Source organism: Bactrocera neohumeralis, chromosome 3, assembly GCF_024586455.1.
Source record: "Bactrocera neohumeralis isolate Rockhampton chromosome 3, APGP_CSIRO_Bneo_wtdbg2-racon-allhic-juicebox.fasta_v2, whole genome shotgun sequence".
Classification (NCBI taxonomy): Eukaryota; Metazoa; Arthropoda; class Insecta; order Diptera; family Tephritidae; genus Bactrocera; species Bactrocera neohumeralis.
The window spans coordinates 22,468,174-22,485,410 of record NC_065920.1 but is presented as its reverse complement, the minus strand read 5'-3'; the positions used below and the strand labels follow the sequence as shown (position 1 = coordinate 22,485,410).

At 33.2% G+C, this 17,237-nt stretch overlaps 1 long non-coding RNA gene across 1 annotated transcript in view; it reads left to right on the top strand.

Moving 5' to 3' along the window:
• The window catches only part of LOC126752282 (uncharacterized), a 74,097-nt gene that overhangs the window by 8,580 nt on the left and 48,280 nt on the right, over positions 1-17,237 (top strand). Inside the window, exon 2 of the long non-coding RNA XR_007665981.1 lies at positions 16,214-16,272. This is a non-coding gene — a long non-coding RNA (uncharacterized LOC126752282). The remainder of the gene's footprint in view (positions 1-16,213; positions 16,273-17,237) is intronic.

Genomic DNA, 17,237 nt, shown 5'->3' with positions numbered 1-17,237 from the left:
GATCGCAGAGTTGCTAATTAGACCCTGAGGTTGCTGATAGTGAGCTCAAAACTAGTCAAAGAGTACATAACCTCATCAGCTGTAGCAATCAAACAATTTCCCCATTAAACTTGTCTGGATGCCGGGCCACAGCGGAATCTTCCGAAACTGTAAAGCCAATGAACTCGAAATAAAAGACACCGTTACCCAACTCCCGTCAGTATGGGAACGAGCTGGTGTTTCCCTGGCTTCGTGCACTCGAAAATCGGATCAATGGGCTACGCTCACTAAGCATTGGTCAGCAACCAGCACGGTTGGGTTTGCCAAAGACTTCTGTCCCAAAGCGGAACGTAAAAGATCCATGGAACTACTAGCTTTTAGCACGGTTCACATGGTTGCATTGATAGTTGTCCTAATTGGATACTGTCCCATTGGCACTCAAGCGGTGCGGCTGAAGATTTTGGAGGACGCAACTTGTCAAAAATAGTTACAATGAAGAAGATGAGGTGGAAATATCTAAACATTTTCTTCTCCACTATCGACGCCAGACCAAGGTTGCAGAATTTCGGTTACCATAATTTATACGAACCCGAAGACTTAGCTAGAACGATATTGGCTGGCTCAAGGCGCTTTGTAGATACATACATATGTGACGGTCTTTCGATCCATACTTAGTGCTTCTCTAGCTGTCCAAGTGGGATTCTAACGTGGCCTCACGAGAAATCAGTATACAAGGTAGGTTCCAAACTAAACAGAACTTTTTCAATCTAGAGCCCCCTGGTGGCGCCTTCTATATGTCAACTGATGCGTTAGAATTTGCTATCTTTATCGATTGTCCAGTGGGAATTTCATGACATTGCATTGATTGGAAGTGAAGTTATTGCGTTTTAAGTGTCAGTATGTTTGTGTTATCGGTGCGAAAATAAGCTTCGAACAAAGAGCCAACATTAAATTTTGTTTCAAAATTGTTAAAACTTTTAACGAAACGTTTCAATTGATGAAACAAGTTTATGGCGATGATTGCCTATCCCGCAGCAGAGTGCACGAGTGGTTTCAGCGTTTTCAAAGTGGTCGTGACAAAATCCGTGATCACCGAAAATTCCATTGAACCGTGCTGTCGTTATTTTTGAGCATGAATTTTGCTTACTTTGGTACCATTACTGTTAATATCTCACGAATTTCGCATAAATGTCCACCTTATTAATGAGTTCAAAGAAATTTAATTTGAAAAATGAGATTTTCAAATATTTATAAAAAAATTAAGCTTATAGGGTTTTAAAAGCCCAAGAAAATTAAAGTTCATTTTGCTTATGAATTGCCGATAAAGTGGTTCGTTTGCTGGTAAATGAGTTCATGATTCAACACTCAATTTATTTTTTTCGGATTTTATACGAACCCTTGACATTTAAATAACCTCCACTTTTTTATTTTTTTGTTTTTTGTAAAAAATTAAATAATACAGTTTAATTACTGTCTAAAAGCACGATTAAGACTTAACGGCATATTATTACCTAATACTTTTGCGATTTATTTTCCGTTAATTATGTTTAATCCCGACGGTTTTATTTATAACCTGAAGTACGCTTAAGTTTAATTCACGCTGAATTTAAGTTAATAACTGTAGTGTTCAAGTGTTCAAGTTATGTTCTGTTTTGTTAATTATCAAACAACTGTTTTTTCAACTCATTTTAATTCGACGCATATGGCAACATTTTGTACGCAATAAACATTTGCATATTTTTTACTAAAGTACATATAATTATAACTGTATACGCAGTGAAAACCAAATCATTTTTTTGCACTGATTTTTTAGGTCTTTGTATTTTTGAATTTTTTATTTATTTTATTATTTTTATAAATTTTTTTATGGCAATTGAAAACAAAGGTAATTTATAACATCACACCATTGCCGCAAAGCAAATAAATTACGACTGTATTTTTATAAGTACTTATATATCAGTTTGTTTGTTTGCTTAGCATTTTGCCTTGCATATCGCTTGACTTTCTCGCCTGTTTTAATACAAAAATTTGCAACCCATTGTACCAACTAGTGAAGCAATTATATATTTCATTCATCAACTTTTTACACTTTGCTCCCATATGCTAATGCCTTACATACGAGTATATATGGTATACATTAGGGTGTGCGTTATTTCTAAAAATGATTTTTATGTTTTCTTTTCCTCTGAATTTTCAGTTTTTGTCCAAAAAGAGATAATCCAAAGTAAACAATATTTATGCTTTCACTTTAAACGTTGCCTAAAGCATATTACTTCTTATATTTTTTAATGCGATATTTTGCCTGAAATTAGTAAGTCTTGTAAAGTAATTCTACAACTTTGAAGAAGTCTTCTGCTAATACAAAATTGTCTGCTCTAGAAAAACGGTCTGACTAATTTTTTCATAAAAATATTTATTTCAAAATTATACGCAGTTAAAGCAATACATTAAAAAAACTGAGCTTCCATACAAGGGATTTGTATTATATGCCATGTTGCTCATACAGCATGGTGTCCTATAAGCATACAGTACATTTCAAGCATAAATTTAATTGCGTATGACGTTTAAAGGAACGCTTTTCTGGAAAAAATGTTTAAGCCCTTTCTGGTACAGCGGAGAGTTTTGTATTAGAATATCACTTTTTCAAAATGGTAGAGTTATTTGCTTTGGCGATAAAAATTTATTGCAAAAGAAAAAAAACATACTTATCAAATATATGGCAAAAAAGTGATTTATTTTGTTTTAATTAAAAATTGAGAACTGTTTACGTCGGATCCTTGTTTTCTTTTTGTTGAAATAAATTAAACAAGAAGAAGAGCAGAAAAAACAAAAATTAACTTGGGAAATAACAGACACCCTAATATACATATGTACATACATTTATATTTATACAGTTTTTCATACATATTTTTTTACTTATTTTGTTTTAATAATTTAGCTTATTGCATTTGAAAAGTTTTCACTCGACTGTTTTCTAGTTAAATGCACTTATATAGGGTGTTTGTTTGGAGCTATACTTTTTTTCAAATTAGATACTGAAACATAATAGTGAGTCCAATATTTTGGTTATCTCTCGAGTATTTTCTACTCAACTGCACATACATATAAAGGGTATTTTTTTAGAGCTATACTTTTTTACAAATAGGACGCCGAAATATAAAAGTAAACTCCCATATTTTGGTTATTTCTCGAGTGTTTTCTAATTATATGCGCATATAAAGGGTGTTTTTAGAGCTATACTTTTTGCAAATAAGATACCAAAGCATAAATGTAAGATCCAGCATTTTAGTTAACTCTGGTATATTTTCTAATTAAATACACATATATAGGATGTGTTTTTAGAGCTATACTTTTTGCAAATATGATACCGAAACATAAAACTAAAGTCCAATATGTTGGTTATCGCTCGGGTATTCCTAGTTTAAAACACGTATAAAGGGTGTAATTTTAGAGCTCTACTTTTTGCAAATAATAAACCGAAACATAAAAGTTAAGTCCAATATTTTGGTTACCTCTCGAATATTATCAAGTTAAACACACTTATATAGTGAGTTTTTTTAGAGCTATACTTTATATCGAAACAAAAAAGTAAGTTCCAATATCGGTTTACATTAGTCAACAAATTGTATGCAATTTTCCATCTCAATAAATATTTCTCAGGATAATTATTCTTTCAATCTCACTTTGCAACAGTATTTCAGTCGTAGCATTTCATGTAAAATTATCTTTTTGGTCTTATTCTAAAATAATTTCCAGACTAGGCAATAGTATCTCAACAATAACGCACCCAATATTCAGTCTTTCATCGTACTCTGCTGAAGCTAGATTAACGGCATCAAATCACACTATCTAGAATAGTTCCATATTTTAGTAGGATTTGGTGACTAAATACTCTTCCCAATGGATTGATTCTATCACGAACTTTATGATTTATTGAATCAACCAGCCAGGACTTAGACACTTGCTTTTGATTTGGGGAAGCAATGAGTTTTCAATATGCCCCAACTTGAAAACTATGGACCAATAGTGCCTCAGTCATGGTAAATATGCTGGACAGCAATTTTTTGTAGTTAGTTGTAGAGAGTTACGGCTAAGCGTAAGCTGTGTCTACGCCAATAAAGAAGAAGAATTGAGTTCCGAGAGAGTTTCTGCAGAAAATAGAGAGAATTGTCAATTATTTTCAAAAGGTAGCTTAACGCCAAAAATGTAGATACACATTCAAAGCCAGAAACTTGAGCTTTGAAAAGAATTTTTCACGCCTTTTCAACTCTTTGCCAATATAAGCCGTAACCGTGTACATTACTAAACCAAATCAGCAAAAATGTCAAAAACAAATGTCTGCTTTGACAGCTATCCCTGTAGGAAAATTCTACACATCTTAGATAACATAGGATGTACATATGTATATGTAAAATGATGTGTATATATCTGAAAACCACACCCTTTATTTGAGTAATTGTAGAGCTCTTTAGCTTTTTTCAAGCGTCCGCATGATTTTCTGTCAATTTATACTGAGCATAATTGTCATAGCCATGTAATTTTTGATAGCTCGTTTGAGAACTAACCCTCTAGGAAAATATATATGAACCTGCAGAAACCTCTTCATGTGTGTTATATACCACGCGTCCACACTTTAGAAATTAATATGAGCACAAGTGTTTGCTTTGACAGCTCGTTTGACAGCTATCCCTCTAGGAAATGCTACACCTCCAAGCAAGCACCCTTTTTATATGTTAATTTAACTATATAAATGCACGTCTGCAGTTCATACATTTATGTGAGTAATTATATAGCTCTTTTATTATAATTATTTTTTGTTTTAAGTGCTTTCATTAATAATTCATTTGCGGTACTCAATCAGAGCCCTTCAGCCACATGCGCTCAATACAATGTACAGTGAAACTTCGATAACTCGTATTTGCAAGGGACCACAATTTAAATACGAGTTATGGAGTTTTTCAAGTTATCAAGTTATACAACTTATGGAGGCAACATACAGAATATACGAATTATAGAGTTTTTTTTATTCATTTTTTCAATTTTACATAAAAAACAAGAAATGATTGTACATATTTAAATTTTAAAATATAAAGTACATATGTTATTCAATCAATATATGTATGTATGTATTTTGAAAAATTGTACAAAAAAATTAAGAAAAGTGTTCATTTTTCATTATTTTGGCGTGTTTTATCTATGGCATTATCAATGTTTACAATGTCATTAAAAATAGTGTCTTCAACATTTGATGCCATGAAAAAAAGACGCAAATTTTCAATTGAAGCTTTCGTAACCTTTGTGGAAACTGAGGGAATTTCAAATGTTTCATCGTTTTCATCGTCAATGTTTTCGAAACCCAGAATTAGAAGAAAAACATGAATGTAGTCATCAAAGTTTACACGTGTTTCTGCATTTTGCATCCTTAACAAAACCGCAAGCTCGAAAACAGTTTTTAATAGTCGATTTACTGATATTTGTCCAGGCTTTATGAGCAATATTCATTGCATCATAAATCGAAATGAAATAATCCTTTTCTCCTCGATGCTTTCAAGCAGTTTAACAACAACTTCTTTACGGTAAAATGTTTTGAAACTTTTGATTATGCTCAATTTGCCACCATGACAACTTTGGCCTTTTAAAAACAAAGTGCGATCAGGAAGACACTTGTAAAAAAGACCCGTTTCATCTGCGTTGAAAATATTCTTGGGCTCATAATTCTCTATTAACTTTTGAATGTTTTCTCTCCATTTTTTCATCATATCACCGCAAACTTTTTTTGAAACTTACATTATTTCTCTTCTTGAAATTGTCCAACCAGCCATTACTTGTGTTGAATTGTGTTAAGCCCAATTTTGCGGCATACACCTTTGCTTTTTATTTTAGTAAATGTCCTCCAACTGGAATAATATTAGATTCTCGGCATTGCAAAAACCAAGTGAGTACTCTCTTTTCTAATTCCGGGTATTCTGGTAATTTTTGGCGCTTACGTTTGGTGTTTGAGGGCAAACCCAAATACAGATCACTTTTTTTCAAAATTGATGTGATGTGTGTTTATTTCTACTTGTTTTTCACCATTTTTTACGGCATGAATAATTTTTTTTTTTTAATTGGCAATATTTTGCACTTACGAGAACTTGACATCATTACTAATCTACGCTAGTTGTAGAAAACAAAGCAAAACTTATGAATAAGCGTAACTGTAAAATAGTAACGGTCCAAAAACGTACATGTTTTCGTCACGTATAAAAAAATACGAGTTTGCTGGTACACATTTTTCAATTTTTGTCTCATAGTTATCAAAGGGACCGAAATACATGCATTTTTCCAAATTTTTTCAAGAAATACATATCAAGGTTTTTCAATCGAGGTTACGACTTATCGAAGTTTCACTGTATTACGCAAATGCTCACCTATATATACATATACTGATGTATATATATGCGTTTATGTGCACAGTTAATTTTATTGTGTTAACGGTAGTCTTTTTTTAACGAAATAAAAGAAATGCAATTTTATGCATGAGTCTTTTTGTATGCAATCTATTTGATTATAATTTTTTACATTGTCCGCCCATTTATGCTCATTCATTGATTCATTCAATTTGTCACTTGCCACGGTCATTATGTTCAATTATTATGCTGATTTCCACTGAAAAGTTAATGCGCTCGCTTTGCATTGCTTGAAGTGCCTCAATGTTGTACTAATTTACGCAAACGCGCAAACACACATACACACTCAAACACCCACTTATATGGCTGAGTGCGCATTGATTCAATTATATTACATAACAAAATGCTTGTCTGTGTGTGTGTGTGGGAGTTTTTTGTTAAGTGCCTGTATTTTTATTAAAATCGAAATGACCACACGCAATTGAGCAGAGCTTTGATTCCAGCAAATAAATGCAATATGCTGTGGAATCCCGTTATAACTAACGCGCACACACATACAAGCTTTACAATATGCATAAAATTATATGTATGTAGTGCTTTAGGTAAGTGCGTTTTTTAATTTTTTTTACAAAATTAATTCCGCGATTAACCCCAGATGAGCATTGAATTAATTCTCTACGCATTACTCAATGTATTGCATTGTAAGGTTTTTACATATGAGCCCATATTGAGCAAAGTGAAGTATTAGTAAAAAAATGTTTGAAGAAACTTAATTGTATAACTCGCTTTTTAGTTGCTCGTCATTATTTTCTAGTTTTCCAATTATTAAATCTACCTTTAGGTACTCTATGTAATATTATTATATGCAAAAAACAATTGCACAGGATTTCATTCGTTCAATTGTTCTAGCATAAGCAATTTTCAAACACTTAATGGAAAGGAACTTTTATAACTTATCCTGCAAGTGGTTAATGTAAGCATGTGAATGAAGAAAAAAAACAGAAGTTGAACTGAAGGAAAATTTCATATTCAACTTTTTATTAACAATTAAATATTGTTATAAATAAACAAGCGCTGACGTCGCTAGTATAAAGGGGTATGCAAAGATTTTAAACCTGAATTTGATCTTTTAGTTTGCATGTTAGCTATATGCTATGGTTGTTCGATATCAGCAGTTCCGACAAATCAATAGCTGCTTGTTGAGAAAAGAACGTCTGCAAAATTTCACATCGATATTTCAAAATCTGAGAGACTAGTATGCGTATATACAGATGTAGAGGCAAAAGTCATTCCACTGATCATTTATAAGTTAGGTTAGGTTAGGTTAATCTGGTAGGCCAATAAGCCATGCATAGACCAGCTTTGGTCCTTTGCGATATCAGATGGAGTTCAGTTCTAAGGTCCAATAATACTAGTCAGCCTTTAGAATGCGCTTGACGCGAATTTCAAAAGACTCTGCAGCCTCACTATCGATCCCCCCTCCAGTGTAACATACCGGGGTGACCCCAGATGCATACAGCTTAGTCTTGCCAATACGGAAAAAATGCACAAGAGATGCTCCACTGTTTCCCTGGTACCCTGCTCTAAACATCTCCTGCAGTCTTATCGATCTGTCAGTTTGATGATTAGAGTGTGGCCAACATACCTTTACGGCAGCTATCTTTTTCCATGTTTACTGTGAACCTGCTTTCCCTGTTGCCCGACCGCCATTACCCATTGAGCTATGCCTGAATTCTATTTGCTTAGGTGGATTTCCGTAGGACCGTACACCATAGTACTGCATCGTAGAGCAGAATTGGTCTAACAATAGCTGCGTAGCACCAGAGTACATTTGAGAGGGAAAAAGCCCCCAAGTTGCGCGAGCATCTGCCTACACGCATTATATACAATAAGTATACTTCATAGGGTCTCAGATCTTACTTTCTGGGTTTTATAAAAATTGAGGTTCAACCTTCCTCTATGGACAACTATGAATCACTACAAGTATCAACGCCACATCTTATGCCGTTCCAGAAAAAAACTTTGTACTTCAGAATTCAGTAGTATATGTGTTATGAATCCTTCATCAAAACTTAGTAAATTTTTATAACGATTTGTGTTCTTTCAAACTTTTTATACCACACAAGTGAACTGGTCTGCCTGTCTACTTCCAATAATGCACAGAAACAAATGCGTTCGTGTCGTCATTACTATAAAAATTTCTGTCAAACACACTATCAAAAGATTGTATAGTCGTAGTCACCTCTTCTATTATTATTTATTCCACGTGTTAGCCCCTCAGTGCAATGGTCCGAAAAACTGTTGGTCGTGCTGGAAAGTAACCAGACAATACAGATGCTGGAAAATTCAGCACGGCGATTCCAAATATTTTTGAGGTTGTAAGGCACAGCAGCTAGTCGCATAGATCATATCAGAAGTTCACCTTCTAACATGCCAGTCTTAAAGATTGATATGGTATGCTTCATAACTATCTTCAATTTGACAGACAACTCTGTAAAGGCTGTTACAATGATTTAGCCACAACAAAAAAGTAACAACATTTAATCGAAATTTGTGGTAAATATTATAATGGCGACTTTTAGGATGAATTGGGTAGCTAATTTTCTGAGTGTGAAGAAATATCAGAGCGTTATCTCTGTGAGGCCGTCTTTTAATCCGATGCTAATACATATGATTTCTAATAGCCTTTCCTAATCCAATCTCACAGGCATGCGCTTATTGGAATGGAAGAAAATAAAATCTTCAATTCGGCATGTCCAAAGCAAATATTTTGGTGGTGATTAGCTTTGATTTTTTAAGGAACACGATGTCCAATTGAGTTATCAGCAGTATCACAGTACTAAGAGTCTCTCAGAATTTTGGCTGATTTAACATTATAAGTATTCTAAATCAGGAATAATAGTATTAAATGTCATACTAAATATAGTTTAAAGTTCTTCGCACGATTTTTGTTGATATAATTGTCATATGATATAGAAGGAAGCAGGGCCTAGTACAATTTGAGCCAAGGACAATAATCTGTAAGTTACAAAATGTGTAAGGAACTCACCGTAGACGTTCACATATGGACGATAGGATTATATGAGAGAGCATTAGAGAGAATAATTAAGTTTTTTTTTTCTGCAAACATGAGTTTTTCATTAACATATCTCATGCATGAACTGATCTTCGTTGATATAATACTTGAACATTTAAATCAATATGTATGTTTCCCCATTAATTATTGTTTTTTTTTTTACTGCAGTGGCAATCAGCCACGTTTTTAATTAAATTTTACATCAAAGTATCTCCACTTAATATAAGTACTCGTAAATCATTGAATTAATTGTAGAAGTTTTATGTTGGCGAGCTCAATCAATTGCAACTTATTTTACAAAAGCACCGTTAACCGTGGGCGGATGAATTTATTACACACACACCCACACAAACACATGCATACATACATATACATACATACGATTTAAGTGCATTTGCAAGCGGTTAATTTAAATTAAATGCGTCTGTCATAGCAACTGACCGCAGTTGCCGAGCTCAAGCCACACCTTTAGCTCTGCGCTGCCCTGCTCATGAATGGATTATGGCAAATTAGCCTAAGAACAATTTAAAGAGATTTACAATTAATTGCATGATATTTAATTATAAATTTAATTAAGAGTTTTTGAAAGGCTCAATTGTGTGATATTTATGGTACTTGAGTATTGAATAATGACGAAACACACAAAAAAGAAACCACGCAAACCACAGATTTCTGGGAAATATTACAATTGAAATGCTATTGTTAAGCTATTTTTTTTTTCATTTCTGTACTGTTAACATCATCGTCATTCCAATAAGAGATCTTAAAATGTTATATTATCTGTAAGCAAAAATAAAGACTATCACTTTCTAGGCGGTAGCCAAGTGAATCGAATTTGAAGAATTTGTAGGAAAAGTGTCCATAAGCAGCTAGTTTCATAGATCGTATCAGAAGTTCTAACATGCTTGTCTAACAGATTGAAACGTTATTCTTCGAAACTATTTTCTTAGATTTAACAGACAGCTACTTTAAGGCTGCTATGATCCGTTAGCGACACCCAAAAGTTTTTCAAACTTAATCGAAATTTGTGTTAAAGGTTATAATGACAATTTTTTGGATATCTTGGCATATTTGGTAGATATCTATAGACAACGTTACGAGTATTCATCTCAGTGTAAACAAACGCCAACTTGGAACATAGACTTTATATATTAAGCGCAGGATTTTCTTAATTTATAATCTTCAAAAATACTTATGCAAATGCAACTCTGTATTATTAGGAGTGTAGAAATTGCAAAATAGAAAAAAAACTTCAAGATTTTTACTGTCCTAACTGAGTCTAAAAATATAAAATATTATAATATCCGTCACCTAAAATGCAAAATAACGTAACTTTACTTTTCATAATTTGAAAAGCGAAGGGAAAACGATATAATAGAAACCACTCATATTCAAATAAAATTTGAATTGTGGTCATAAAATGGTTATATATTGGTTATATCTGACAGCGTATATCTAATATGATGTAGTGAATCGTAATCAATAAAAAACTGAATAAAGATGACAATGAGATAGCTCCAATGATATACAAAACACGAACAAACGTTAACTTCATATGTGTTCAAACTACTATATAACATTTCCATACAAGGAATTGCTTGGGCAATATGGCATGTCACATTTCGTAAAGATGTCTTATCGAGTGGAAGAGCTTTCCAAACAAGAACTTGATTCCATCGCTTCAGTTTATAAAGGAGTTATAGTGTTTCGATCATTTCGACAAATGTGCAGCAATGAGAAAATCACGTGTATAAAATTTCAGATCGATATCTCAAAAACTCAGAGAATAGTTTTCGTATATACAGATAGACAGATTGATAACTTTGTTAATCGCCGAAATTGCCGCTTTTTGGGTTCTGAGAAACCATATGCGATTGTCGAAAAACAAATACATCCACAATATTTTGTTTGGTGTGAATTTTGGATTGCATAAGTGAACCAAACTTTTTTGAAAATGAGGCTGATCAAGCAGTCATGGTTACTTGTGCTCGATATCGTGACATGATAACCCAGTTAGTTTTGCCAAAATTGGATGATATTGATGTGCCCAATAGGTGGTTTCAACAAAACGGTGCCACATGTCATACAGCCCATGAAACACTCCAATTACTGCATGAAATATTTCCGTGATCAGAATTGGCCCATAGATCGGGTGATTTCGCACCATTAGAGTTCTTTTTATGGGGTTATTTGAAATCACAGCTCTACTGCAGCAAGCCCACAATCATGCATGCTTTAAAGGAAGAGGTACAGCATAGTCATGAAGATCAAGATCTCGTTGTTCTGATCATTCACATATACTTTATGGGGTATTGGCAATTCCTTTCGGGTGTTAGAAACATGTTGGTAAACTTAATTTACCCTTTCAGGGTATAAAAACAACTCCATAGTGAAATATTTGTATTTTTGATAACCATTCAAAAAAAGTAGCCTCTTTTGACTAAAGGTGGATGACTTTTCTGCCCAATAAATGTTGTCGCTTCGTTTTTTACCACTGACCACGGTTTAAGCGACAACCTAAACAATTATTTGTTTCTGACTCTTAGGTGGTATAAACTTAGTTTTAATACGGTATGTCTATAATAAATTTTTGCGATCTCAAATGTCGCAACTGGAAAAGTGAAGAGCAAAGATATTGCAGAGACACGATGAGACGGAGTCTTAAACTTTTTGTGGCATAAAAAGCTTTTCTTTCACACCTGTGCTCTTAAAGGATATAAACAGACATAAAAACAAAAATTTCGTTAGTATTCGCTGCCATGATGGCCATAAAATAAAATTAAATATATTAAAACATAAAAAAATATGAAATTTTGCATTCATCCACATCTTTTTTTTATTAATTTTTGTCATTTCAGTAATGCCTTGAATACTTTGAAATAAACTTTCGAACAATCAAAGACAAATTGTGATGAGCTTTGAACTTTCAGATTATATATTTGTTTGCCAATCTACCGGCAACTTTGGTTAATGGCTTGTCAAATACACAAGGCCGCATTTGGCATTAAGAGCGTTTGACAAAATCTATTTATAGCTCTATTTTATATTCAAATTTATACATAAGAGTGTGTTAGTTAGTATGTTTTTGTGTTAATTTGCTTATAGCACTCTAATACTTGGTAATATTTTGCAACAACATGGATATATTCCGTCTAAAACATCTAAGCAATTGCTTGAGTACCTCCGCCTAAGCCCGTATTTAGAGCTAATTGAAATAAAAGCCTGTCATATACGAAATTCATTTAACAATGAAACCTGAATTATTAAAATAGCAATCTAATCATGATATGTATTTTTGCGTACATTTCCAACAGAGCGATTACAAGAAGTTTAAAATTTAAAAAGAAAATTTCCACTGCATATCATTTATTAGTACAGCAATTGCCACTTAAATGAAACCAGTTTGCATAATTTTCGCTTAATAAAAACTCTTCCCATGAAATACGAGCAAATGTCTTGCTTAATTGAAGTTGGTACAAAAAGTTCTCACAAGTTGTTTAAAAATGTGTGCCAAAAGGCGAAATCAGCCAAACAATTTCAAAATTTCAACTAGAAATATTTTTCTAACAATATTACTCCTTTCTTTAACGCCTAAAACACATACGCACGCACATCTTAAGTAAACTTCTTAGCAATAATAACTTTTTTCCATATTTATTAATTTTTTAAATATTTTTTATTTTCGAAAATTTTCGAACATATTATTTTTTAAAGATTTAAAGTAATAATAAAATTTTTAACTAAATTAAAACGGAAGCCTTAAGAGAGAGAGTCTCATGTTATAACAATAATTATTATTTTATTAGAATTTTTAAATTTTTTCCGAAAATTTTCAAACATCTTATTCCTTGAGGATTTTAAGAAATAATACAATTTTTAGCAAAATTAAAACGCACAATTTAAGTAAAGATCCCCTACTATAACAATAATTATTATTTTTATTCGAATTTCTTAACTTTTAAATTTTTTTTTCGAAAAATTTTCGAACACATTATTTTTTAAAGCGTTTAGTAGGTGAAAGTTCCATGCTTTAACTACAATTACTTTTATTCGCACTTATTAATATTCTCAATTTTTTTTTATTTTCGAAAATTTTCGAACATGTTATTTCGTAAGGCTTTTAGTTGGTAATGCAATTTTTAGCTAAATTACAATAAAGTTTCATTAATATATTAGTCACTTTTTCAGATTTAAGCACACAACAATTTCACTGCCTCCAATTCTCTAACAGTATACTGTGCGTCTAAGACATTTTGCCGCGCTTTGTCACTACTTTGTAGCGTTGCTCAAGTCACTATGTAAACACAATCAACAAATGCCATAATCAGCCATAACAACAACAACAACAATTACAATAACCACAGCAATGAGACTAGTTGCACGACTGGCTTTGAAGCATAAACCTCAAACTTGCTGACGCAAGCACGTTTTTATTTCTCTTACCACTGACGCCGTTGCTTTTGTTATTGTTTTCGCTTATCCAAACAATGAACTTGACAGTTTTACAAAACAAAACAAAGTTGTGTGTGTGTGTTTTCGTGTGTGCATAGCAGTTTGTTTCCTTACATGTACGCAGCGGTTGAGCACACCGGAACAGCGCTTGGCTAACTTTTATTTGATATGCTGGCCCATGTGACTGGTGAATTTCACAGTTATACTGCACGCGGCCGCCATGACGATTTTAAGCGCACTATAAAGCAGAAAAACCACGAAACACGCGCTTGTTAATATTTTGCCAGCTTTGTAGTGTGTTTTCAGGCGCACGCCACGACGTATACGTAACTTTTGAACGATTTTCTGGAAATGTGACTATTTTCGCGTGTGGCGGCTGGAACACGGCATAGCTTTATAATATTTCACTTTAAATGCGCACATCTATGTACGACAACAACAAAAACAAATACTACTTTCATTCACTTTCTACACTTTCAGCTTCGTCAATACCGCTTATCAATTCACATGCGCTGTATGTGTGTGTTTATTTGTACATAACTGTATTTCACACACACACACTCACTTGCTGTACGTTCTATTTTTCGCGCCGCTTATTTGTTTTTGTGTGATTTTTTTCTTTCACTTATTCTTCTTCTTCTTTCACTATATGCCATTTGCTTCTTGCCTTTGTGGCTTTGTCGGAGCTCGCGTCTTCTTCCTTCGGATTTGCACCGCCCGTAGCCGCAGGATTCTTCTTACCAACTAAGCGACAACTAAGTTTTGTAACTGTTTATGAATTGTGCTAGTCACGAGACAGCGTGCGAGTTGACCTGTGCGTTCGTCACTTGTCGCACGTTCGGCTGTTGTTTCGTGCAGGCGTTCGTTGAATTTCGGACTCACAAACAGGCTGTTTGGCCAAAGCGGGTTGTGCGCTTGATTTGTAAAAGTTTCAGTTATACATTAAAAAGCTCCTTTTGCTCAGCTTCCATTCATCGGTGGTGTCATTCGTTGGTTTGCCTTCGTATTTACTCCTAATTCGTGTTGTATGCTAAAGCAGATATTGCACAACATGTTGCCAAGCGAAGCACAGCTGATTGTCCGTTAGCTTAGAAGTGAGCGCCTGGAAGTTAAGCTCAGCGGCTGGTTCTCTTTTAAAGACACTCTTCGCACTTCTAGCGACTGACTGCTGCTTTAAGCGTATTTTCTCTCACTCATCTGCTCTCTTATTAGCTGTTCATTTTCACTAACGCATTCATCCTTTTGTGCTCTTTTCGCTCGCCTTGCTCGTTGTGTGCTCTGCGTAGCTCAATTTCTATTGCTTATGCAAATTGTAGCATACTTTTCGGCGCAATGCGAAATTGATGTAGGTTAGTTTCGCTTCGGTTAGACTGTTTGTAGTGTTTTTTTTTCGTGCTTTTAAAGATATTTATATTTATTATCGTAACTAATGGTATGAGCTATGGAAGCGAGCGGTTGAAAAATGCATGCTTCCAATTAAGCTTCTTCAAAATTTTAAGAGTTTCTTTTATTAAAGAAGTTTCAGATAATAAAGTGTTTTATGAGTACCTTGTATACTTAAATGTTATCGTATTTTCTTTGAGTATTTTGAATATTAAGGGCAGCTTATAGATTATTGAATGCTGGAAAAGAAATATCTGTTTTAATTTAAAAATTTTTGCATTTCATTTTTGAGGCTTCCACACTTTTCTCGATTGCAAGAAGAAAAAAGTTACCCTTTAATTGTTTCCCCTCAAAATGTTGGGAGTCATGGGGTGTTTTTCGCATTAGCTTTTGTATTCATTTTAGCTGCCAAGCATATTAATTTCTTAATTAATACGTACTAATTTTTTTAGATTTGTTAAGAACTAGTTTTTATGATTTGAGTGAGAAGCCTTTTAGTGTTACTCCCAAATGTATGCAACATATTATTTTAATCTCCCTTAGTTCTTTTTTTGTAGCTTAGAGCACATAAAGCTTGCCTACATTTAGGATTAGATTAACTTCCAAGCACATTACTTACTTAATAAGAACTAGTTTTTAAGATTTGAATAAGAGGCTCTTTAGAATTACTTCTAGATGTAGGCAACATTTTTTGTTAATCTCCTTTAGTTCTCTTATTTTACCTTAAAGCACATAAACCTTACCTACATTTAGGATCAGACCATATTAAAAGCAGTAACAACCTAAAAATACCAAATAGCTAAAAAAATTCAATTTTTATGAAATTTTTTCATTAAAATTTACTGCAATTTTTAGTTCGAAAAAGTTTATTCTATGAAAAAATAATTGAATTCTGTTTTACGCACCTAATTTTGCTTTTTTCTTACTTTTTCAGTTATTACAGAAATCAAGAGTTGCATCAAGCAAGCTTATATCAACATGAAAAACGATTTGGTAAGTGCCAGCTTTTTCAAATATATTCTTACCATTGCAATATTATACATTTATTAAGTTGTTTCGATTTGCCTATGATTTATAAGGAATGAAGACTCTTACCGCTCTCAAAAATTTCTAACTTTTTTATGAAGATTGTCGCTCTCGATGTAATCTGACGCAGCTATATTTAAGGTTATTTGCCAATATCTTTTCAACTCTTCAAAGATTCAAGTTTTCACATTTTCTTTGGCCTTGCAGACCCTGGTTGTTTCAATGAAGCTGCACTTTAATCTTCTATTGATAGAAAAGCTTAATTTCTTCCTGAGTTTCTTGAGCTTTGGCAACAGGCTGAAGGTCGCATATAGCTTTATTTAGGGTATATGGTAGCTAGGGGGGTATTTTGGTGCGAAATTTCATTAAAAAATTACGAAAAAGCAAGCAGATAATCAGTTTTACTACTTTGATATAAGAACCATAACTCCTATCTTCTAAATTCCGAACGTTTTTAGTATTACTGCTCTCAAACAACATCCAACTTCAAGTTAAGACTAAAAACCTATGGGTTTTAAGATTCTTGTAGTGGTGAAATTTTTAGACAAAATGCTACGTTGGTCCTAAAGTAATCTGAGCATAACACTGACATTTTCTCAAACGTGAAATTCGTTCGTAGTCTTCCATTTGTAGCAGCATACTTTGAATTCCCTGACTATAAAAAATATTCAGTCATTAATCGTCAGTATAAGCCTTCGAAAAAATTTTCATCTATTTTCTTAACAATATGATTATGTTTAAAATATATAGAAAATTCAATTTACAATTTCATTCCAAAGCCAGACGTTCTCAAACATCCACTTCGCCTAATATATTTTACTGAATAGAATATATACAAAAATATACGTATGTATTACAACACATCCTTTTCCTTCCACATAACAACTCATTAAACAGCTTCTTGCAGCAATACAAAAATATCAGCAACAACA